The 24,654-nt window shown below is 39.7% G+C and overlaps 1 long non-coding RNA gene across 1 annotated transcript in view; it reads right to left on the bottom strand.

The window, feature by feature from the left end:
* The window catches only part of LOC147374134 (uncharacterized), a 109,296-nt gene that overhangs the window by 84,037 nt on the left and 605 nt on the right, over window positions 1–24,654 (bottom strand). The window contains exon 2 of the long non-coding RNA XR_015162474.1: window positions 1–23,113. This exon is cut by the window's left edge and continues 84,037 nt beyond it. This is a non-coding gene — a long non-coding RNA (uncharacterized LOC147374134). The remainder of the gene's footprint in view (window positions 23,114–24,654) is intronic.

Below are 24,654 nucleotides of genomic sequence, written 5' to 3' on the forward strand. Positions count from 1 at the left end.
AGCTTTTGGAGCCCCTTAGGCCATACACATCAATAGCTATGTATTCTCACCAAGAGACAATGCTAGCCCAAGACGGATGGGAAAATGACTAACAGTTTAAATGCTGTTTCTCATAGGGGAGCTTTCTCTAATTGCAGTGCACGCACACACACACTCACAAACACCCCCCTCCACTACCACCACCATAATGTAAAAAACATGTTGCTTACACTTATGTTTAGAACTTAACTCCAACTTGCTGCCATTTTTGTTTCTCTTCCCCATATTGTAAGTTCCTTGTACTTGGTACAGTGCAGATATTGAATAAATTTGTGTGGCAAGCTGAGCTGAAGTAGTGAGGCAGTCATAAATCCACACCAAGATTCTTATCATGACTGCTCTCCTAGAGATTCTCTACAACAAGCAAAGCAAGCATACCACTAAGATTCATTTCACTTGTTTTTGAAATTGAAAGATACTATTAGGAGTGATCATTTCCAGCCATCAGGAGATACATTCCAAAAGGGGGAAGCAATAACATAATCAAGGATTGAGAACTAATAAAATCTAAATATAGCTTGTCCCCATATTTACAATACCCTTCTCAAAAGAGGAAGGAAGGGAGAGAGGGAGGGAAGGAGAGAAGAAGGAGCAGAGGAGAAGAGAGAGGGAGGGATGAAGGGCAGGGGAAGGGAAGAAATTGCTGGCAGGGTGAGTACTTTGGTTACTGAGCAGTGGGGCTGCCCGCTCAGTTATTTTCTCTTGCTGCATCAGTTCTCACAAAATAAAGTCGAAATTAAAGATTAAAAATGAGAGTCTTTTGAGGATTACTCAATATTGTCTGTAGGTTCTAGTAAATCTCCATTTGGGAAATAGCCAAAGCAGCCAGCTACGTTAGGAGTCGGACACTGCAAGCCCCCCTACCGGAGGCTGGAAGTGCCATCACCGAGAGTTCCCTGTGTGGCCGCCACCATCAGCTCTGACACAGGACCACTCTGTTTTGCACCCAGAGGAAGCCGGTACCAAGGGGGAGTTAGAGCAATCTTGGCTCCCCCAGAAATCCTCCACTTTTCATCTTTTCCCCAAACTGGCAAGAAAACTATTTAGATTTCCATTTTTAAAAGTGCTAAGCTTTCCTTAACACTAGTTTAAATGATTGGATATTGGACAAATAAAAGAATAGTTTCACATATAAGTTGAGCCTATAAAAAGCTTTTCCAGAATCTGCTTCCATGGCAAGTTGTGAAAGCTGCTGTTTTGCTCAGAGAACCACTAGAGGTAATTTTCAGTTCCTTAGATCTGGTAAGGAAGTAAAAAGAGTGGGGAAGGAGATATTTTTAGTTTCCTTTCCTCAAAATGGATAATATTCTATTGGGAAAATGACAGAGGAGATCAAATGAGTTTATATAGCTCCATTGTGAAAGTCCGTTCTTGAACTTTCGGCGTCTGCCCTGGAAAACAGAGATGAGGGGGTTGGAGAAGTGGAACAATGGGAAATTTCCTTTTTCACCTGCAAGAAGCTTATCTTCAGCCTTATCTGCCAAAGAAGGTATGAGGATGAGGCCTTCATCTTCAGGGAATGCTTAGAACTTTCTAGCTATGGGTACAGCTGTACACAAGAGAGAAGTCAAGTATAACTTCCTATGAAAAATTAAAAGGGTTAAAACCCAAAAGAGAAATAAAAAAAAAATTAACGAAGAAACTAAGAAACGGACACCAAATTGTTATAGAGGCCTATTTTCAACTCTTGCTTTCATAAAACCACAGTCTAGGATGACATTGAATAAGGGGAAAGAGCTGAGTTATTTGACCAGAGGTTTGGGCCATGGTGCCATTTCTGCCATTCACTGCTGTGTGCCTTTAGCAAAACCGCCTAACCCAGCAGGACAGCCAACTAATCCTGATTTTAGCCCTGAAAGTCCTGAGCCCCTCAAAACTTCTCAGTCTCAGGAACATTAGGCTGGCTTTTCACTCTGCTTAACCATGCTGAGTCTTCTTTTTACTCATGTAAAACAAGGGAATTGGATTAGATCATCTAAGTCCCATGCAGCTCCAAGTAAAACTGGTTACCTTAAGTTGTTCCTTTATTGTGTTTATTTACACATACTTGGGCGACTTTACCAAAGGTCTGAGGAAGCTTATGAGGATAAGCAGTATAAAAACAACAAAAAAAAGAGTAGACTTTACAACCAGACTCACAAAAACATCTCAAATAGAAAAACAAGACCAAGGTTAAAGTGGTAACATAGATACACTGCCATTTGATCCAAGAATTATTAAAATGGAGTGGCAAATCTGCTGCTGGGATACCTGGCAGTCAAAACAAGAGGGAAAACATAATCTATAATGTGATACATGTTATCCATGAGGGAAGTATCAATTTCTCAGGAGAATAAAAGACTTTTCTGGGATTTTGTCTGAAATTTACACATGCATCCTTATGTAGAAGACACCGAATCCTGTCAAACATTGCACTTAACAATATCCTAAGGGCAAATGCAATAATGACTGTCAAATGGCTGTTTATTGAGTGTCTGTCAAAGTAAGCAGAGGATATTATACCAAAACAAACTCAGTGGAAACAATCCTGCCAAAACAATATGGTACAAGATGATATTTTTGAAGTTGGCTTGAAAAAGAGAAAATCTACATAATCTAGAACACTTGGTGTACTACATGGCCATCAAACAATACTCCTTAGATTAATATCTTTCAGCCAGACTTCTTGATGTACAAAAAATCTAAGATTGTAAATCATGGAAGAGACATTGGAGCTTGGACCTCAGATAGAACCACTCCAAGAGTCCACTGTCCATGGCCTTGAGGGAGGCCACCCCCTGGGTCCCTTTCCTCATGTCTTCTCCTCCCCTCACCCAACCGCCACATCGCAGGCCCTTGTACTTCTCCGACGTGAAGCTCTCAGGACTAGTTCCATCCCTCTTTTTGAAAGATCGAATAAAATATTAGCCCACAATGTACAGATGAGATCCTCCTATATTGTGTCCAGAACTATTTATCACAAAACCTTTAATTCAGAATTTGACTTATATTTATCTTTAAACAACTGTCTGTTGAAGTGTTTTTGTCCTCAGTGAGCTCAAACTCCCAAGATCAAGTATGGTAGTCTTTGCAGACTAACAGGCTTTCTCCGAATAGTGCCTTGTGGGTGGGAATTTTGGAAGACAAATTCCAAATTTTTCCACAGCAACTGCCAAGATTGGGAACTTTTCTTTTTCTTATACCTGCACACAGATATAAAGACAGGGAAATTAAGAAATTGGAGGCAGGTCAAAGTAAATGATCATCTTGCAGAAGCAGGGTCCTTTTTAAAAATTACCTCTTTTGGTTTTCTTTTGCTTTTATTATTGTTACAAAAGTACATGCTTATAATTAAAAATTCAAACAATAAAAAAGGGTTAAAAGTGAAAAATAACATTTCTTTTCCCTCAAAGGAAGGTATATTTCTTGTATATCTGATGCAAAAATGATCAAAGATGATCCACCAAGGCTCCAAATGCTGTGCTGCTGTGCTTAGTCACTCAGTCGTGTCAGCTCTTTGCGACCCCATGGGCTGTAGCCCGTCAGGCTCCTCTGTCCATGGGAATTCTCCAGGCAAGAATACTGGAGAGGGTTGCCATGCCCTCCTCCAGGGGATCTTCCCAACCCAGGGGTCGAACCGAGGTCTCCTGCACTTCAGGCGGTTCTTTACCATCTAAGCCACCAGGGAAGCCCAAGAATACTGGAGTGGGTACCCTATCCCTTCTCCAGGGGATCTTCCCAACCCAGCAATCAAGCCAGGGTCTCCTGCATTGCAGACAGATTCTTTACAAGCTGAGTTACTTAACAAATAACACTACTTTTCTTTCAAAAAGTAGATACAAGCTATTGACTGAGTATAAAGTCATGGCTGTCAGTTGGATCTCAAATCAAAGCATGCACCTTATCACTTCGTAACCAAAAGACACTCACTTAACAAAGTCTACCTAACATAGGTGGCCTAATATTAGGCTAACATGGGTAGCCTAATATTCATGGGTAGCAGGCAAAATATTCCAGAAGGAAAAAATGTGTCTTCAGTAGTTAACTAGTAAAGGCAGAAATTCATTAGGAAATCCAGTGAAATTCAAAAACCTATAAAACCATCATGTGCAGAAATTTAGGTTTTCTAAGATACAACTTGAGCTGTCTTCGTATGAGATGGTAGATCTGTTACATTCAAATTTTTTAAGTTAGTGGGATTCTTCAGGTGGTTATAAGTTCTAACTATAAGTTATAAACTATATAACTTCTATATAGTTCAGGTGGTTATAAATTCTAAAACTATATTAAGGTTATTGGGTATTGAAAACTGGAGTATAAATGGCACCAAATTCAGCAAGAAGAAAGTAATCTAACTTCCTCGATTCTTGCCTCACTTTTTTATCTTTATGGGTCCTTTTGAGGGAATCAAGACAAGCATAACAGGAATGCCTGTTCCTCAGTGTCAGTGGCAGCTGGAATTCTGAAAGCCTGAGAGCTGGAAGCATCTGTAGGTTCTTCTCTCTTGTGTCTGGCGGTTGTTGATGACTATTGGCTGAAGGCCTAGGTGGATCTGAGGGTCAGAATACCCAGACATGGCTTTTCCATGTGGCTTTGGCTTCTTGAAAACGTGGAAGGTGGGGTCCAAGGGCAAGTGTCCTGAGAGAATGAGCCAGGTGGACATTATATCCTTTTTATGACCTATCTTTGGAAGTTATATGTTAATATCATCACTCCATTGGTGGGTAGTCAAACGAAGATTCTAGGGAAGGGAATACACGACCTGGAGAAGTCTATGGACCTCCATCTCTGGGTGGAGAAATGTCAGGTACACTGTAAAAAGATCACATGGGATGGGATAAATGTTGCCATCTCTGGGGAATGCAGTCTGCCATACCATCCAAGAGAAGAGAGTAAGTTCCCTAAAAGCACAAATTATCAAAACTGGTAAAGCCAATAAAGCTCTTGATAATTTGTGCTTTTAGGGAATTTACTCCTTTGTTCAAAAGAGCAAAAGGGTGTCCCTGATATTCACCCCACTGTTAACTCTTGTTATCTGTGGGATTATGTTTGATTTTTCTTTTATCCTTTTATAAGTTTCCCACAAAAAAATGTGTGATTGATTTTGTAATTTGGAAACAAAGCTATTTTAAAACAGTTTTATTGAGATATAACTCATGTACTTTACAACTCACCTATAGTACAATTCCGTTGCTTTAGTATATTCAAAGTTGTGCATTCATCACTGCACTCAACTTTAGAACGTTTTTATTACCCCAGAAAGAAACTGTGTACCTCTTATGTGGCACTTTCTCAATCCATCTGCATTCTACACCCCTATTTTCTATATATATAGATTTGCCTAGACTGGACCTTTCATGTAAATGAAATCATATAACATGTGGCCTTTGTAATGGGCTTCTTTCATGTAGCACATGGTTTTAAGGTTCATACATGTTATAGAATGCATCAGTACTTCTTTTCCTTTTATTGCTTAACAATATTCCATTGTATGGATATATCACATTTTATGTATCCATTCATCAGTTGAGGGACATCTGAGTTATTTCTACTTCTTGGCTATTATGAATAATGCTGCTATGAACATTCATTTACAATCTGAGAATGGACACAGGGTTTCATTTCTGTCTAGGAGTGGAATTGCTTAGACCATATGGTAACTCTCTTTAACGCTTGATGAAGCACCATAATTTTTTCCAAAGTGGGTGCACCATTTTACATTCACACCAGCAGTGTATGAGGGTTCTAAATTCTCCATTTCCTTGTTAACATGGACTATTATCTGTCTTTTTTACTCTAGTCATCCTACTAGATGTAAGGTGACATCTTATTGTGGTTTTGTTTTTCATTTCATGAATGGTTAATGATTTTGATCATTTTTTCATGTGCTTGTTGGCCATTTGTATTAATACATCTTCTTAGGAGAAATGTTTATTCAAATCCTTTATTTTTCAATTGGGTTACCTTTTTTAATGGGATTGTAGTAGTTCTTTATAAATTTTAGGTAGAAGTCTTTTTATCAATATATGATGTGCCAATTTTTTCTCCCAATCAGTGAATTGTCTTTTCACTTAATGATGTCATTTTTAAAAATATAATTTTATTTATTTGGCCGTGCTGGGTCTTTGTTGCTGTGCAGACTTTTCTCTAGTTGTGGCAAATGGGGGCTTCTCTCTAGTTGTGGCGCGTGTGCTACTCACTGCAGTGGCTTCTCTTGTCACAGAGCAGCCTCTAGAGCGTTTGGGTTTCAGTAGTTGTGGCACGTGGGCTCAGTAGTTGCGGCGCACAGGCCTAGTTGTCCTGCGGCATGTGGGTTCTTCCTGGAACAGAGATCAAACCCATGTCTCCTGCATTGGCCAGTGGATTCTTTACCACTCAGCCACCAAGGAAGCCCCTTAATGATGTCTTTTGAAGCACAGAGGTTTTTCATTTTGATGATGCCCAATTTACCTATTTTATTTTGTTGCTTGTACTTTAGTGTAATATATGTTTTTTTTTTAATTGCATAATACAAGGTCACAAAGATTTAGCCCCATGTTTGCTTCTAACAGTTTTATAGTTTCAGCAATCACATTTAGGTTTGATCCATTTTGAGTTAATTTTTGTATATGATGTGAGGCAGGAGTCTAACTTCATTTTTTGGCCTGTGGATATCTAACTGTCCACATATAATTTATTAAAGACACTATTCTTCTCCTTGTTGAATTGCTTTGACACCTTTGTCAAAAATCAATTGACATAAATGTTTATTTATGTTATTTTGTTTGTTTATCAATTTTACTAATTTATTTATACATCTACCCTTATGCTAATTCACAATGTCTTGGATACAACAGTTTCGTAGTAAGTTTTGAAACTGGGACACGTGAGTTCTCCAACTTTGTTGTCCATTTTCCAGATTGTTTTGGCTGTTCTGGTTCCCTTGTATTCTCTTATGAATTTTAGGATCAGTTTGTCAACTTCTGCAGAGAAATTAGCTGGAATTTTGAAAAGGATTGTGCTAAAGCTAAAACCATAGATCAATCTGTGGAATATTGCCATCTTAACAATACTACATCTTCTGATCCATGAACATGTGATGCTATGCCATTTATTTAGGTCTTTAATTTCTTTCAGCAACATTTTATAGGTTTCAGAGCAGGAGTTTTGCATGCAAAATTTTGTTGAATCTGCTAAACAATAAATTTTTGTTAAATTTATTCCTAAGTATTTTATTTTTTCTTGGTGCTATAACAAATGTAGCTATTTCCTTGATACTTTTTGTTGGTTCATTGCTATCATACAGCAATACAGGAGAGTTTTGTATGTTGATCTTGTATTTTGCAACCTTGTTGAACTCATTTATTAGTTCTAATAGTTTGTTTTAGTGGATTTTAAGGATTTTCTAAAACAAGATCATGTCATCTGTAAATAATTTTATTTCTTTGTCTTCAATCTGTATAACTTTTATTTCATTTTCTTGCTTAATTTCCCTGGCCAGACCTTCTAGTATAATGTTGAATATAAGGATAGACATCTGTGTTTTCTTTTTGATTTTGGGGGAAAATCATGCAGCCTGCTGCAGTCTATGGGGTCGCAAATATTCGGAAATGACTGAGCGACAGAACTGAAATGAACTGATGATATTCGCTTTAGCTTTTTCATAGATGTCTTTTATCAGATTGAAGAAATTTTCTTTTATTCCTGCTTGTTGAATATTTTTATCAAAAATGGTGAATTAAATTTTGTCACAAGCTTTTTCTGTGTCTATCAAGATGACTATGTGTATGTGGTTTTTGTCCATATTCTATTGATGTGGTGTATTACACTAATTGATTTTCAGATGTTAGTGTTGAATTCCTGGAATAAATGCCACTTGAGAATAGTGTGTGATCTTTTTTATATATTGCTAGTATTTTGTTGCAGAGAAGGCAATGGCACCCCACTCCAGTACTCTTGCCTGGAAAATCCCATGGATGGAGGAGCCTGGTGGGCTTCAGTCCATGGGATCGCTAAGAGTCGGACAAGACTCAGCGACTTCACTTTCACTTTTCACTTTCATACATTGGAGACGGAAATGGCAACCCACTCCAGTGTTCTTGCCTGGAGAATCCCAGGGATGGGGGAGCCTCGTGGGCTGCCGTTTATGGGGTCGCACAGAATCAGACACAACTGAAGCGACTTAGCAACAGCAGCAGCAGCAGTATTTTGTTGAAAACTTTGGGGTCAATATTCAGGAAAGATATTGCTCTGTAGTTTTCTTTCCATATGATATTTTTTTGTCTGATTTTGGTATCAAAATTATAGTGCTTTATAAAGTGAGTTGAAAGTCTTCCCTTCTTTCTTAATTTTTGGAAAAGTTTGTGAAGAATTCGATTTGGTTACTCTTTATATGTTCAATAGAATTAGTCAGTGATGAAATCTGGGCCTAGGCTTTTCTTTGTGAGAGGTTTTTGATTACTAATTCAATCTGTTTACTTATAGGCTTAGTCAAGTTTTCTGTTTCCTTCTTGTGTAAATTTGACAGTTCATTTCTTTACAGGAATTTAATGGCAACCCACTCCAGTATTCAAGGCTGGAGAATTCCATAGACAGAAGAGCCTGGTTGGCTACAGTCCATGGGATCTCAAAGAGTCGGACATGACTGAGTGACTAACACTTCCTTCAAGTTATCTAAATCATTGGCATACAGTTGTTCATAGTATTCCTTTATAATGCTTTTTATTTCTGTAAGGTCGGTAATAATACCCCTCTTTCATTTCTGATTTTTAACAATTTGAATTTTCTCTCTTTTCTTGTTCAGTTTAGCTAATAGTTTTTCCAGTTTTTGTTGATCTTCTTGAAGGATCAACTTTGGGTTTCATTGTTTTTATCTATTATTTTATGTTCTCTATTTCACTAATTTCTGCTCTGGTCCTTTTTATTGCCTTCCTTCTGCTTTCTAAAAAAGCCACTTCTGAGTTATTAAAAAGAAGAAAAATTATTTATCTAATACACTATCGGTGGCCATTGGGACCATTTCCAGATAGAAGCTACTATGGGTAAAGTTGTATGAACATTTTTAACATGTATTTATATGAATATATATTTTCATTTCCCTTCGATAAATATCTAGAGAAGGATTAGGAGTGAAGTAGGTGTGTGTTTAACTTTTTAGGAAACTGTCAAACAATTTTCCAAAGTAGTTGTGCCATATTACATGCCAACCAGTATCACCACACCTCCAACATGCAGTGTTGTCATTCTTTTTCTGTTTAACCCTCTGATAGAAGTATAGTGATATCTTCTGGTTTTAGTTTGCATTCCCCTGATAATCAATGAGATTGATCACCTTTTCACTCCTGTCAAAGTGATTACTCAAATTTTTGTCCTCATTCCTATTGGGATGTTTGCCTTTTCCTTGTTGATTTGAGTTCTTTATATATTCTGCATATGAATCATTTATGAAATAAATTATAGTACTCAGATGCGGTTCAGGACACACTGCCCTAAAATATGGCATCTTGGCATATTGAATATTTAAAGTTGAAGGAATTTGAGAAATGGCATGTGTAGGAAGGACTTTCTGATCTTCCCTTGAAGCAGGTTATAAAACCCCTCATGCTGTCATGTGAGAGATGGTCTCCCAATATCCAGAGGAAAGGAGCATCCTTATCTCCAAGGATGAAGGGACACAGAGAGGAAGCTGAATGAACAGGCCTTGCTAAGGCTCCCCCCAGTTTACTGTACTTACTCTACACCCTGTGTCTTATCATATCTTCCCACTGCTCTCCACCCTTCATCAAACCTAGCATAAAAACACTCATATTTACCCATTTCCTCATGTCTCCATTTCCTTATGAAGGCTCTTGAGTCATGTAAAACATATTAAATAAAATTTTATGCTTTTCTCTTGTTAACCTGTCTTTTGTTACAGGGTCCCAGTTAAGAACTTAAAAGGGTAGAGAAAAAATATTTGTCCTCCCTTACAGTACATTCATACAATGGACTACCAGACAGCAATCAAAGTGAATGAACTATTGCTATATACAGTTATGTAAATAAACTCACAGACATAAAAATGAGCAAAAAGGGGGCATTATAAAAGTGTACATGCTGTGTAATTCTATATGCAAAAAGTTCAAAAACTGGCAAAACTACCCTACTATGTAATAAGTCAGGAGAGTAGTTCCTTTTAGGATATTGGGTATAACTCAGAGGATGCATATGGGGACCTCTGGGGTCTTGGTAACATTCTATTTATTCTTCAACAGGTAACTGGTTACACAGGTGGCCCAACTTCATGAAAATCTATGGAGTTGTCACTTTGCAGTTTGTTTACTTCTCTGAATGTTATACTTGAACACTTTAAAAGAAGGAAAATTGTGTTCTTGAAAAAATGTGATAGTTACCAAATAATTGGTGTTACTAGCAGGTTCTCTGCATTTGACATATTTCTCACTTGTTATATTAAGGTGCTTTTTTCCTTTGCACTATTTTCCTTGTGCATACTTTCTTTATACTGTAAGACTAAAAATTCATCTAATAATAGGCCAATAGCAGAGTTTAATTTTTCCTTTGCTCTGGACTATAGACACCTTGGCAAATAACACAACCTGAGTTCCCAAGGGGTATAGGATTGTAAAATCTACCCCTTCCCCATCAGCCCCATAATGCTGAATGCAGTGCTCATACAATGAAATGCGGCAGCTAACACCACTGTAGCTGCCCCTTAGGAATTCATTGTAAAAGGGTTTCACTGTACTTTGTAAAGCAATTTGGAATCCTTCATGATGAAAGGTTCTATATAAAGAAGGTAATATAATGGACTTGGCTTTCAACTTCTTTCATTTAAGCCTTAACAGAAACATGAATCTACTATATTAGCATCATAAACCAATAGGTGCTATATAAATGGTGAAGAGAAATATTCTGGGTGAATAAAACTGCAAATATAGCTATGTATTAGCTAAGTGCTTTACGGAGTATTATGCAAATAAGGATTAATAAGGCAATTATACTTAATTAAAATAATAATAATAATGCTACATTCTTCTAATTCTCTTGGCACCCATTGACTCAGTTATTTGGTGTGTGTCTGCCTCCTAAATCCCAGGTCTAAATGCAAATGCACAGAACCTACTGTAGAGCAAAAGAAATATTTTGTAATAGCCTATAAGGGAAAAGAATCTGAAGAAGAATATATACATATATATATATGTTCCCTGGTGGTCCAGTGGTTAGGCTTTGGTGCTTTCACTGCAGTGTCCTTGGGTTCAATCCCTGATCAAGGAACTAAGATCCTATAAGCCACAGCACAGCCAAAGAAAAATACAAGAGAAGTTATATATATGTATATAAATGGATCACTGTGTTATACACCTGAAACTAGTACAATATTGTAAGTAAACTCAACTTCAATTAAAAAATTAAAAAACACAAACTCACATGAGATTCTTCTTTGGAAGGAAACAGTCTTCCACTGAGTAGATACCAGACAAAAGCTCCAGCAAGTTAAAAGGGATGGAGACAAAGGAAGCCTCTCTCACATATTTAAAGAGCCCATGGTACTGGAAACAATTCTCCCAGGCCCATAAAAATAATACTGCCCAGAGTTACTTTTACACTTCTTAGAATTTCTTTTGGAGATTAGATTCTCCAGTGCTTCCCAACACTATGATCATCATCAGGTCTTATATCATCAAACAGTTGCTGTGCTTCACCCCAAAGAGTGATAAGCAGAAATACGCGACATCATCCCTATGTGGCATCTAAAAAGTAAATAGAATTCTGTTGATGAAAGGTGTGTTAATATGAATCATAAACATCATACTGTTCTTTCTTTATAACATCTTCGGGGAATGAGTGGTCATCCCTACTTCTGTAGAATCTGTAGTCCAAACAAAAATATTTTTTGTGGGTCTTCAAGTTCAGATTTACAGAGAAGTGTACTAAATCTACAACTATTAGTTTTGTATGTATGTCAGATGAACTCCTCAACTTTATGGGTGAAAAAAGGCATTTCTATTTTGACCTCTTATCATTGAGCCTTACCATGATGGGAGAGAGCACAGTAAGGCTCTCACTAGAAGCCATTTTTCCTGCAGCCCCAGCCCTCTGCACAAAATGATATAAATCATCAATTCTTTGGCAGAAACCTTCAAATTTCATTTTGAATATGCACAAAAATTTGAAAGAGCTTGCACAGACTCAGGATGCTAAAGAGAGGATGGTAAACAGCTGTTTCCTGTCTCACTGAAGATGGGGGCGGGGAGCAGACTTAACTGAAGTGGGAAGGGTGGGATTTTATGTCTCTTGCAGTGAAATGTGCAAGTCCCATACCCCAAGGAAGGCCTAGAATGAATCCCATTCTTATTTCTATTCCTTTTGGCTGCAACATCACAGATATTTTACAAGAAATAGCATATTCTATGCAAGAATATTCTTGCCTTAAGGTTGTCTAGTGGGTTCTAGAACTCTTTTTGATAAGGAACACTTTGTTCCAGGAAATCTTAACATGAAACCCCAGATAGAAAACAAATTAAAACCCTCCAAGGGGGACCCTCAGCAGTCTGTTTTGTCAGTTCTAGTCTAGTGGAATCCCCCACGTGAGGTCATTATTAGTTAGATCCACACACTCTTCAGTGAGGTCTTCATGGTGAAGAAAGGACCTAAATCAGGCTTTGCATGGTCAGTAGACTCTGCCTGGATAATGTGTCTCCCTGGGTTCAATGCAGAAAGTTAAACCACTTCAGGCATGTCGAGAAGAAGGAGATAAAATAGAGGGAATTAGGTGCCTATAGTTTCACTGGAAGGGCCAGCGGAATAAGTCAGGGGGTCTTCAGGCCAGACATTTAGCTTTGAGTTCACACTACAGTAGTAGTCCCATGGTTAAGACTGTGCTTCCAATGCAGAGGGGCAAGTGTTCCAGCCCTGGTCAGGGAACTAAGATCCCACATGGCGAAGCATGTCAGCATATTTAGGGCTTCCCTTGTGGCTCAGCTGGTAAAGAATCTGCCTGTAATGCAGGAGACCTGGGTTCAATCCCTGGGTTGGGAAGATCCCCTGGAGAAGGCAAAGGCTACCCACTCCAGTACTCTGGCCTGGAAAACTCCATGGACTGTATAGTCCTTGGGGTCGCAAAGAGTCAGACACCACTGAGCGACTTTCATATAGAGTTGTGATGCAGAGGTCAGGAAACTCTGCCAGGAACTGTACTGCCACCAATCTGGCCACCCCAGAGCCACCCAACATGCATGACCTATAGAGCTGGGCTGCTGCAGCCAGCGTCAATGTGTGTGTTAATCAGCACCACTGCAGGAAGGTAGCATCTACCTCTTCCTGTCTTCTAATCTTCATGCAAGAGCATCTCACTGCAGAGCCTAAGTCAAATCCAGAACCACACCCACAAAACCGTCTAGGAATAGAGCACTTAGCCTTTTTTTAGCTTCATGACACAAGAAGGAACCTAGACGAATCTAGGATCCTGACTGGATCTAGGCCAGAAGAACTGGGGAGAGGCAGTGTTTGGGAAGAGCCTGAGCAAAGATAGAGCTGATGCAAACTAAAGGACAAATTCTGGGTCAAGTGGAAATCTGCAGCCTCACTGTGAAATTGGTAAGAAGGACTTATCCACTCAATGGATAAATGGAAGGCAAGGATCATTTTCCAAAGAAAGTTTAAGAATAGCCCAAGCAATCTTTTTTAGCTTGGGTTGAGATACAGTATTTTATTTCTTTCCTGTTTTATAGCATAAGTGATCTAAGTTCATTGTAAAAATATAAGAAAATATATTGACCCCAAAAGAAAAATAAGTCATTTTTCCCAGATATTCCAGTGTTTCATTTATTATGATAACATAGTTTTTGACCTTTTTTTTTTACTTATGAACAAAACTTTCCACATTAATAAATGGTCATCTAGTGACAATATCAATATGTTACCAGCTACACTGTCAGTAGTATTTTGTTATAGGAATGTCTCATATTTTATTTAATAAATACTGTATTTAAAGCCCCTCTTTGTTGGACGTTTCAATATTTTAGATTAATAGTGATGGAATTAATCGAAAATGCAATATTTCAGAGCAGTAAATGCAGGGGTTGAATTGTGAGGTGCTAAAAGCAAAAATATCAGTGAGATGGGAGATATAGCAAAGCTCATAAAGTGTTAAAGCTGGAAAGAACTTAGAAGTCATCCTCGTCCATCTTCCTCATTTAACAGATGGGTGTACATTGAGACCATATTTCACCCTCTTCATCCCAAACTCTTTAGTCCTTGTTCTCCATCTTTCTTTCCTGTTTCCTAAGCCTTGTGTACAATTCACACCAAGACTCAAATCTAAACAGCAGCCAACAGAAAATATTACTTAAAGAACAAGATCAACAAAAATCCAAGTTATTACAATTCAATTCAGTTCAACTCAATTCACCTAGCATTTATTGAGCGCCTTCTCAGTAGTCAATGCAGTGTTTGGGGAGAAGGGAACATAAAAATAATTCAGATAACTAGCCCTACCCTCAAAGCATCTACTCTCTTACCTCCTTTGATGAGAAGGAAACTTTGAGGTGTGTTAAGACACCTGCCTGTCTTTTAAGTGGGAATGGCATTGAGTCCCAGACAATTTTCCTCCACAAATTTCTTTACTTCTTATAAAAAAGCAGGAAATCAGGTTGTAAAAAAGCAGGAAAGTGAGAAGGAACTGTATAAGTTTTCCTATTTTCCAGTACAAGAACATTTAAGACATGAACTCTAATATTTTTCTTGTCTAGAAATCCTTGTCTTTTTACTTTTTAATAAAGCAATAGGCAGTTATCCCTTGTGGTTTGTAGCTACAGTTCATTATCAGAGGAACACTTGGCTTTTAAATGGTGCTAACACTGAAATCCTCTTCTCTTGTCCCTTTCTAGTTAAGATTGCCTTGTCTTGATCCTCTCTCTCCACATATTGATCACACATTGCCTGCTTCAAAGTGTTCACTTAATCATTCCACTTTTTCCAAAAGAGTAGCTAGCTCTTAATATGCTGCAGGTTTCCTATTACACTTCCTTTGCCTTAAAAATATCTTGAAAGAATAAATCTGACAGTAAAGAAACTCCCAGACAAGAAAAAGCCTTCCCACAAATTCTCCCAGGTGGAGTTGGACTGTAAGTGGAGAAAATGCAGCACTAACATTCACACACTGTCTCTGAGCTGCTGGACCCGTACGTTGATGGTCCAACTCCAGTGTGAGCCTCAACCCGTAGCTCCCTTGTCCCACACCTTCTGAGATGTCAGCTGGATGCATTGGAAGTTATTCAGGGAAAATGAATTCCCAGCACGGTGTAAGATCTGGTCATTTCGCCCTGTTTTTCTAGTATTCCTTCTGTTTAACAATTTGTAGCTTTTCATTTTTTTTTGCTCAGAGTAATAGCTCTTAAGCAGATGGTTGCAATCAGTCCCCAGGTCTCAGCCTTGGAGGGAAGCTGGATGGAAGACTCCACAAGGAATGAGGATTCTGTGACTCACTCTGCTCAACCCCAGGGCCAAAAGTGAGGGTGCTGGTTGCTCTCAACTTGCTCTTGCATGAGTAGTAAATGCCGATAGATCTGTCTTCATTTGGTAGGGAAGATATCCATAAGAGGGAACATGAAAAATAGTATGGGCCAAAATTGTATTTACAGGAGCCAAACTCATGCGTGCTTAGAATCAAGATTCTGAGTCTAGTCCATTTGTCATTCTTTTTATGTCCAAGTTTTAGCAACAGGATGTTTTCAAATAGTTTACATTTCTCTTGGGACATGTTCCCTTACCAAATGTCATACTAGTGTTAGCCGGGAGTCATTTGGACTTGCTCAGTTCTTGCTTCCAGCCCCATGATTTAGGCTATTTATGTAAGCAGACTCCTGCATTGAAGATAATGGGGTTTTCTTGTCTGTCCATAAGGAGAAAAGTTATTAGATCACTGGGAATTTTACAGAGTATGTTATTAAATCCTCGGATGTTAAACATTTCACTTACTTGGAACACACACTTGATAGAAGCAAACTTCAACTGACATTCAAAAGCATATTTGATGAAAATGTCAATGCTGATATCTATTTTTATTAATACTATTTTATGTAATGCTATTCTCTAAGGAAATTATATTTATCAGGCCTTTCCTTTTTCCTCTAAACCCTTTTATTATACTCCAAAATATCTTTTTTTGCTGGTTACAGAGTGGTAGATCTTTATTGTGAAATATCTGGAAAACATCAAGAAGTATAAAGAAAATGAAAAAGTACCTATGATTCTTCAATTCTGGGCTCTTCAATTTTTCCAAGATAGTCAACAGTGAACATTATTTGAAATCTTGTAAAACTTAAAAAAAATTTTTTTAATTGAATATTTTCCAATTTAAGCCCTGATTCATTCTTCTGCTAGATATCTTGCCCTAAAATATCAAGACGACCTGATGTCATACATCAAATACAGCTTAATTCTAGAATGACTCTTTTTCAGGGAAGTGGACAAGAAGGTATGGGGTTAGCCTGGTTCCTTTCACAGAAGTATGGTTAACTATTTCCTTTTTAACGTAATATTCTGTGAATAAAACCTAGAACAATGAAGCAGCTGAGGAGCTCACCTAGTTAGAAAATGAAGTCTCAGCCTCGGCTGCAAGGATTTCTGGGCAGTGAATGTTAGGAGCTAGATATATTGCTGCTGTGGGCAAAATGGTGTTTCTGAAATGAGGGGCAGGGAGAGAGTGAATACCTGGTAGGCAACTAACCCTGTCTGGTGAGGAAGTGTTACTCGTAGAACCAGCTGGGGAAAATCTGGGACACTAACCAGAGACCTCTAACCCCACAATCCACAAGTTTTGAGTTAAGTGGACTTATTATGCCCACTTTTCCATATAAACCTGAAACTAGATAAGCAAGGCAGTTATGTTTTAGAGTTGTTCAGCATGAGTAATGAAAGATAAAGTAATATTCTTTTAAGAGAGCACATGGAGTTTTTACTGAACCATCCATGTAGATGTACTTATGACTAAATTCACTTCCTGTCTCCAGCCAAATTTCTGGAAGTAAATTCTTGCCAGATAAAACTATGCTAAGATCCATGCCAAGAAATGCTTATTCTAGAAGCAGTAGTTTTTCACACAAGAAATTTCTAAAATGAAAAATATACCCTGGCTGATAAACATCAGATAGGGAAAAAAAAAAACAAAAACCTTATGCATTTAATTCAACAGATTGTTATATTGGTATAACTTAGTTCTACAGGTTTGTGTATAGATATAATTTTAATCTTGTAGTATATCCTTCATTTAATGTGCTTCATATGTGTTGATTCTAAAATTCTCTCTAAAGTGACATTCCTACAGCTTTTTCTTAGGCGTGTATCTTCTGATCTCTGTTTGAAAGTAAAGGCATTCTTCAGCTTTTACTTTTCATACCCACCATTTTGAACCATTGCTGAGAACTTGCTAATTACTCATCACCTTTCCATTCTTTGCCTTCACTTTCCTCTTATTACCTTAATTCACTTATTCTAGCCTATCAATTGAGAGAACAGTCTAGAAGCATAAAGGACATATTATTCGGAACAACAGCTGTCACACAAGGTTTTGTTTTACTGCCTTTTTGCCCTTCCTCACTCTTTCGTGCAAGTGAGTGGCTAATTGCCCAGAATTTCTAAGATCTGGGACTTAAATTCCACTGTCTCCAGGCTGTACCCATTACTGAATGAGATAACTACATTTGGCAGAGAGGTGCATAGAACTGTTTTGATGGCAGAGAACATTAATTTGCAACCAACACTGCACAGAATGAAGGAAATGCAACTGCTGTCCTCCTGGGAGAAGCCACTTAGGCAAGAAAATAAATAAGAGGATTTTGATTATATTAGGAACTCTTATGCTTGTATCCCAGGAGGCTCCATCTTTAAACTCGTGTCGTTTCATGTTTACACAAAAATTATAATGGAAGAAAAAAGGCTCAGAGCTCTCCGGGCCAGCATTTCACATTTTAAAAAATGTATCCATGTTCTATGGGGGTAGTGCAAGCCACCACATGCGTTTATCCATTATTTCATCTCGTTCAATGAGATAACAAATGTAAAGGGCCCAGCACAGTCCCTGGCACATAGTTGGCCACCTAGAAACATTCTTGCTCTTCCCTTCTGCCTCTCTCCTTATATCTTGTTTCCCATGCTTCTTGTCAGAAGTTATTTCTGAGAAGAATCCAGAATTTCAGCATCTCTGTGCAGTAGTTGGTCATTGCCAATGAACACACACTCTGATGTTGGGCATCAAGCTCTCCGGGTCCCACTATTTTCTGTGTGCATTATGGCTGGCTCTTCATTGCTGGGTGCAGAGAATCATTTTCACCCAAGTTGCATTTACCCTATCTACTACTTGTGGAACAAATGGAGTGTTGCTCTTCTGGAGGAAGAGATATGCTTGTGAATAGCTTAATAATACTCTGTGCTATACCCTGGGTGATAATACTATAATGATAGTAACTATTATTAATACCAGGTCTGTCTAGTCAAAGCTATGGTTTTTGCAGTAGTCATGTATGGATGTGAGAGTTGGATTATAAAGAAAGCTGAACGCTGAAGAATTGATGCTTTTGAAATGTGATGTTGGAGAACATTCTTGAGAATCTCTTGGTCTGCAAGGAGATCCAACCAGCCCATCCTAAAGGAAATCAGTCCTGAATATTCATTGAGAGGACTGATGCTGAAGCTGAAACTCCAATACTTTGGCCACCTGATGGGAAGAATTGACTCATTGGAAAAGACCCTGATGCTGGGAAAGATTGAAGGCAGGAGAAGGGGATCACAGAGGATGAGGTGGTTGGATGACATCACCAACTCAATGGACATGAGTTTGAGTAGACTCCGGGAGTTGATGATGGACAGGGAGGCCTGGTGTGCTGCAGTCCATGAGGTCACAAAGAGTCAGACACTACTGAGCAACTGAACTGAACTGATTATTTATATAGCTAGTAATTATTAGCACTTCTTAGATGCCAAACACTGTGCTAGATGTTTTTACATACAGGGTATACTTATTTACTGAATGGGCCCAGTGAACTAGGCTTCAATCTAGAAACATTTTTATTTATCTCTTTCAAACACAGTCTGTCAGAACTTTGACAATATCAGATACCTGTCTTTCCAGCTCACTTGCGATGATTTAACCAGTCTCAACTTCAGTTATGAAAAAATCCAGACCAGACTAAAACAAAATTTCAGACTCAGGTCAGGTTTAAATCTGCCTGGATCCCTCATGGCCTCCCAGTTCCGGTCTACAGTCCCCATGAAGACCAGCTGTGCTAGACTTCAAGAGCTGCCCCCACACTTGTCGAATATCACTCTCTCTTTATTTAAGCAAGCTGGCAACCTTACAACCAACCTTCCTTGACTAGAAGAAGACGGGCAATAAATTCTGAACAGAGCTTTTGAGAAACAAGACACTTTGGCTGCTGCAGTCACATTGGCCACCACTCAGTTCCTCTGGTAGTAACTGGCTGCCTCTCTCTGCCTTTCTCTCTTGGACAGCTCATGCATGGTGGTGTCATGATTTCTTAACTAACATCTTTGTTTCTGTAAAGGGATGTTGAGGCTAAAGTTTAGACTGGGCACTAAGTAAGAGATGGGGGAAGGGGATTTATTTACTTATTTATTGGCTGCCCTGGGTCTTCTGTTGCTGTGTGCAGGCTTTCTCTAGTTTCACCATGCAGGCTTTTCATTGCAGTGCAGGGCATGGGCTTTAGGTGCGTGGGCTTCAGTCATTGTGGTGTATGAGCTCAGTAGTTGTGGCTCATGGGCTTAGTTGCTCTGGGGCATCTGGAATCTTCCTAGAGCAGGGATTGAACCCATGTCCCCTGTATTGGCAGGCAGATTCTTAACCACTGGATCACCAGGAAAGTCCCAAGGGGATTTTTTTGAGGAGGATATCGAATTGTGGTATTGGAGAAAAATGTTGAGAATCCCTTGGACAGCCAGGAGATTAAACCAGTCAATCCTAAGGAAATCAACCCTGACCATCCATTGGAAGGACTGATGCTGAAGCTGAAGCTCCACTGCTTTGGTCACCTAATGTGACAAGTCAACTCATTGGAAAAGACCCTGATGCTGGGAAAGATTGAAGGCAGGAGAAGAAGGAGATGACAGAGGATGAGATGGTTGGATGGCATCACTGATGCAATGGACATGAGTTTGAACAAACTCCAGGAGATTGTGAAGAAACAGGGGAGCCTGGCGTGCTGCAGTCCACAGTACTGCAAAGAGTTGAACGTGACTGAGCAACTGAACAACAACAAATTTTGTTGGAAAGACTCACACTCTTATCTTTCACTCAAGTGAGATGAGGCTACTGGGCAAATTTAATATGTAAACCTCATGAAATTCACTTCATCTCCAGCCTTTTCTCACACAGTCTTTTGGGATCATGATTGCTGGGTCTTGGAAACCCCTTTGTAAATCCCGTGTGGTGTGTCTTGTTCTGCTCTTTCATGTGGGGTTACTTATCACCTCACAGTCACTCCAGAGATTCATTAGAAGCTCAGGCAACAGGATAAGCCCCCTCCCACATCCTGTTGCACAAATATTACCTGACTTGATCCTCACAACAGCATGCAGAGGGAGAGAGTAAGATTCTTGAATTACACATGAGGAACTGTAGAGAGATTAAATACCCACACCAGATTATATACTCAGTAATTCTATTATAGGAATAAAACCCAGGTTGGTCTGACTCCAAAGTCCATTCTTCCCACTGCACCCTGTCAGAGAAGAAGGGGAAAATATTACAGAATAAGCAGGGCTGTGAGGGATGAGCCTGCAGTATCCGTACCTCTGATGGCAAGTGCTCCCATGGAGCTGCAGATATAGGGAGCAGGTGGAGATGGGTCCATAGAGGGAGGCTGAGGCCAGACCCCACTGGAGGGCCTCGAGTATGTGAAATGCTCAGAAAAAAAGGGCAGGGGGGAGTTTGGACCCTGCCAGAAATAATCAGAGTCATTCAAGTTTTGAGCAGGTGACTCCCTCATCTCTCTGCCTCTGAGATCGTCCAGGTGGTCCGGTGGAGAACAGGTGGAGGGGAGCAGGACTGCAGTGAGAAGCATATTGTAACCGTCTGAGCAAGAGGAGCAAGAGTCCACCAGGCAGTGCTGGTGGGGTGGGAGAGGTGGGGCTGGAGCAGGAGCCAAAGCGGTGCCCACAGGGCCCGCTAGTTCTCCCCACATACACAGAGGATGGAGCCAGGAGAGGAAAGAGCGTGGGTGCTATCCAAGGTGCCCTGGAAAAAAGCAGATCTCCAGGCTTCTCCAGGCAGCTCAGCCCAGCTGGCTCACAATACACAGAGGTGCTGAGCTCTGCAAAGGGCAGGTAAGTGCTCAGCAAAATGCATCCCTGCAGCTTTAGATTGGAAAGGTCCGAACGTGTGTGTGTAGTGGATTCTCAGGCTGCTAACAGTTAACACTGATATGACCTGTGGAGAGTTCAGAGTGATATGTAAGGGCTACCTGTGAAGCTTGGCAGTCACTTGGAGAGTTTGCAAATTGAATGTGGACTTGCTCTTCCCTTCTGAGAGTGTGTGTATGTGCGCACATGCACGTGTTCATGAATAAATTGTCTTCTCTCCACATTCAGCAGACTGGTTTCCCTGCCTGAGTCAGGTCACCTGGCAGTGGCTGGAAAACTCTATGCCAAACATGAAGCCTTTCATTCTAAATCAGCTTTTGCTTCTAAATGAGTTTCACAAAACAGCATCCATTAATCAACACCTTGTTTGGCCATGGGTCCTTTCCGCCTGCATTAGGTGATATGGGAGCATCTATCGGGGGCTCCCAGATGAAGTCCACATTTCTGTCCCTCCAGCTCTTCATGAACTGCCTGCTTCTTGACCTTTCAGCCTCATCTCTCACCATTCGAATCTCCCTAGCTTGCAGTCTTTCTGAACTTACAGTTCATACCACATGCTTCTTCACACCCAGGAGCAGGGGCTATATTTCATCCTTTCTGCTTGAACTGTCCCTCAAGCACCGGCGCTGTGAGCCCCTCTCCCTTCATCCTATAGTTCCAACTCACCTTCCATGCTCAGATGTCTCTTTCAAGAAACTCTTCCTCATTTACTGCTCTGAGTTTTCTTCTGTGTTTACATGGTTTTATCACAACACCTTCACACTGTATTTTTAAGTATTTTTCATTCATTATAAAAGGCACTCAGGCTTACAGTACAAAATTTGGAGGAGGCCAAAAAGAACAGGTCTGCTTCCTGGAGAGCCCCACTTGCAATGGTAGCAATCTAGAAGATGCATAGACACCCCCCCTAACTTGAGTCTCACTCATGTCTAGATCACAGGCTGTAGCACCTTGAGCAGAGATCATGACTTATACCTGTCATAGCGCTGACCTCTCTAGTATGTAGAACATTCTCAAATATGTGCTGTGATAAAAGGATTATAATGAACAGAGAGGGCTGTGTGAATATGAGGAGTTCTGAGTAAGCATCAGCTGAGTGTTGCCAGCTATTGAGATTAAAGGCAAGACTGACTGGTTCTCAAGTTTCAAGTCTGAGAAGCTACTGGGAGCTGATGTTAATTTTGTGGAAAACTGGTTTGATGTTCAGTTCAGTTCAGTTCAGTCACTCAGTCATGTCCGACTCTTTGTGACCCCATGAATCACAGCACGCCAGGCCTCCCTGTCCATCACCAACTCCCAGAGTTCACTCAGACTCACGTCCATCGAGTCAGTGATGCCATCCAGCCATCTCATCCTCTGTCGTCCCCTTTTCCTCCTGCCCCCAATCCCTCCCAGCATCAGAGTCTTTTCCAACGAGTCAACTCTTTGCATGAGGTGGCCAAAGTACTGGTGTTTCAGCTTTAGTATTATTCCTTCCAAAGAAATCCTAGGGCTGATCTTCTTCAGAATGGACTCGTTGGATCTCCTTGCAGTCCAAGGGACTCTCAAGAGTCTTCTCCAACACCACAGTTCAAAAGCATCAATTCTTAGTCTGGTGCAAATGTTGCATTTGAACTGTGTCAGAATCTTCAAGGAAAAATGTCTGCTAGGTAGAAGGTATATAGAGCCGGGTCTTGTGTATGAGACAGTTTGAAAATAAATATTGAAGCACTATGGATTCACGTGGAAGTACTAGTTGAACCTGTGAGAATAAGGAAAGTCTCAGTCAGGGTTTTTTCCTTTTTAAACTTAGAAATAGAAGAATAGAAGATCCATTAAATGATGGTGCCTTGGTTAAAGAAAGAGAGAAGAGGAGGCACACTGAAGGGAGAGAGAAGGGGTCAAATGTATGAGGAAGAGACTCAGGATGCTGCAGTATTCCCATGGACAAAAAGAAGAAAATTTCAATAGTGAGTTCTTCGTGTTAATTTGGCTCAAGTCGCACAGAGCTGTACACTTAGTTGTCTGTCCCACAATGCATGTATGGTAAAGGATACAGAGGTGATGCAGGGAGGAGGGCAAACTTCAGGGAACAATGATTGATATCTTCAGAGAGAAAGGAAAATAGCAAGATGCTGGAAAAGAGCAAGATCCAGTGTACAACAGGAAGCTCTTGGAAATTAAACACATGATAATAAAGATTTTTAATCTATTTTTAATCTTCTAACAGAATTAAAAGACAATTGACTAACTCTTCCAGAAAAATAGTACAAATAGGGAGAAAAGAAAGTTGGAGAACCAATTTAGGAAATCTAATTTCTGAAAGATAGAACAGATAAAACAGACCAGGGAATTATCAAAGAAATTATATAAAGCAACTTTTCTGTAGGATGTTTTCAGATTGAATAGGCTCCACAAAGGCCCAACACAATGAATACAAATGACTCACAACAATAATATTGATAGATATCAGTGATATTGCAGAGTTCTGGGGATAAAGAATAAAAGTTCTGAGAGACAGAGAGAGAGAGAGATCACATGCAGAACTAGGATGGTATCAGACTCTTTAGTAGCAATACCAGAAGTTAGAAGATAATGGAATAATGCCTTTGAGGTCCTAAGAGAAAATAATTTTCAAGCTAGAATCTCAAACCCAACTGAGCTTTCAATCAAATTAGATGGTGGAAAAAGACAAGATCTCAAAATGTATCTCCCATGTGTCACTTTTCCTTCTTTCTTTGTTTTATCGGCAATGCCCCATGACTTGCAGGACATTAGTTCCCTCACCAAGGGTTGAACCCAGGCCATGGTAGTGAAAGCACCGAGACCTAACCACTGGCCTGCCAGGAATTCCCCATGTGTCACGTTTCAAAAAGTTCCTAGAGGATACATTCCACCAAAACAAGGTAGTTAAGAAAGAACAAGACATGAGATTAACGACATTGTGCGTGCTAACTTGCTTCAGTCGTGTCTGACTTTTTGAGACCCTATGGATTGTAGCCTGCCAGTCTCCTCTGTTCATGGGACTTTCCAGGCAAGAATACTGGAGTTGGTTGCCATGCCCTCCTCCAGGGGATCTTCCCAACCCAGGGATCAAACCTGCAACTCTTAAGTCTCTTGCACTGCAGGCAAGTTCTTTACCACTAGCGCCTCCTGGGAAGCCCTTAACTAATGTAAGGTATGCTTCCTTGTGTCAGTCACAACAAATAAACAAAAATTAGAGGATCCAACAGAGAAGAAAAGAAAAAGCAATTTCCAGGATGGTAAGTTGGGGGAATATGAGAAAGCTGAATTCTGATCTTT

Source organism: Bos grunniens, chromosome 4 (genome assembly GCF_055505025.1).
Source record: "Bos grunniens cultivar Pamir isolate PY7600 chromosome 4, Bosgru_T2T1.0, whole genome shotgun sequence".
In the NCBI taxonomy this organism is placed as follows: Eukaryota; Metazoa; Chordata; class Mammalia; order Artiodactyla; family Bovidae; genus Bos; species Bos grunniens.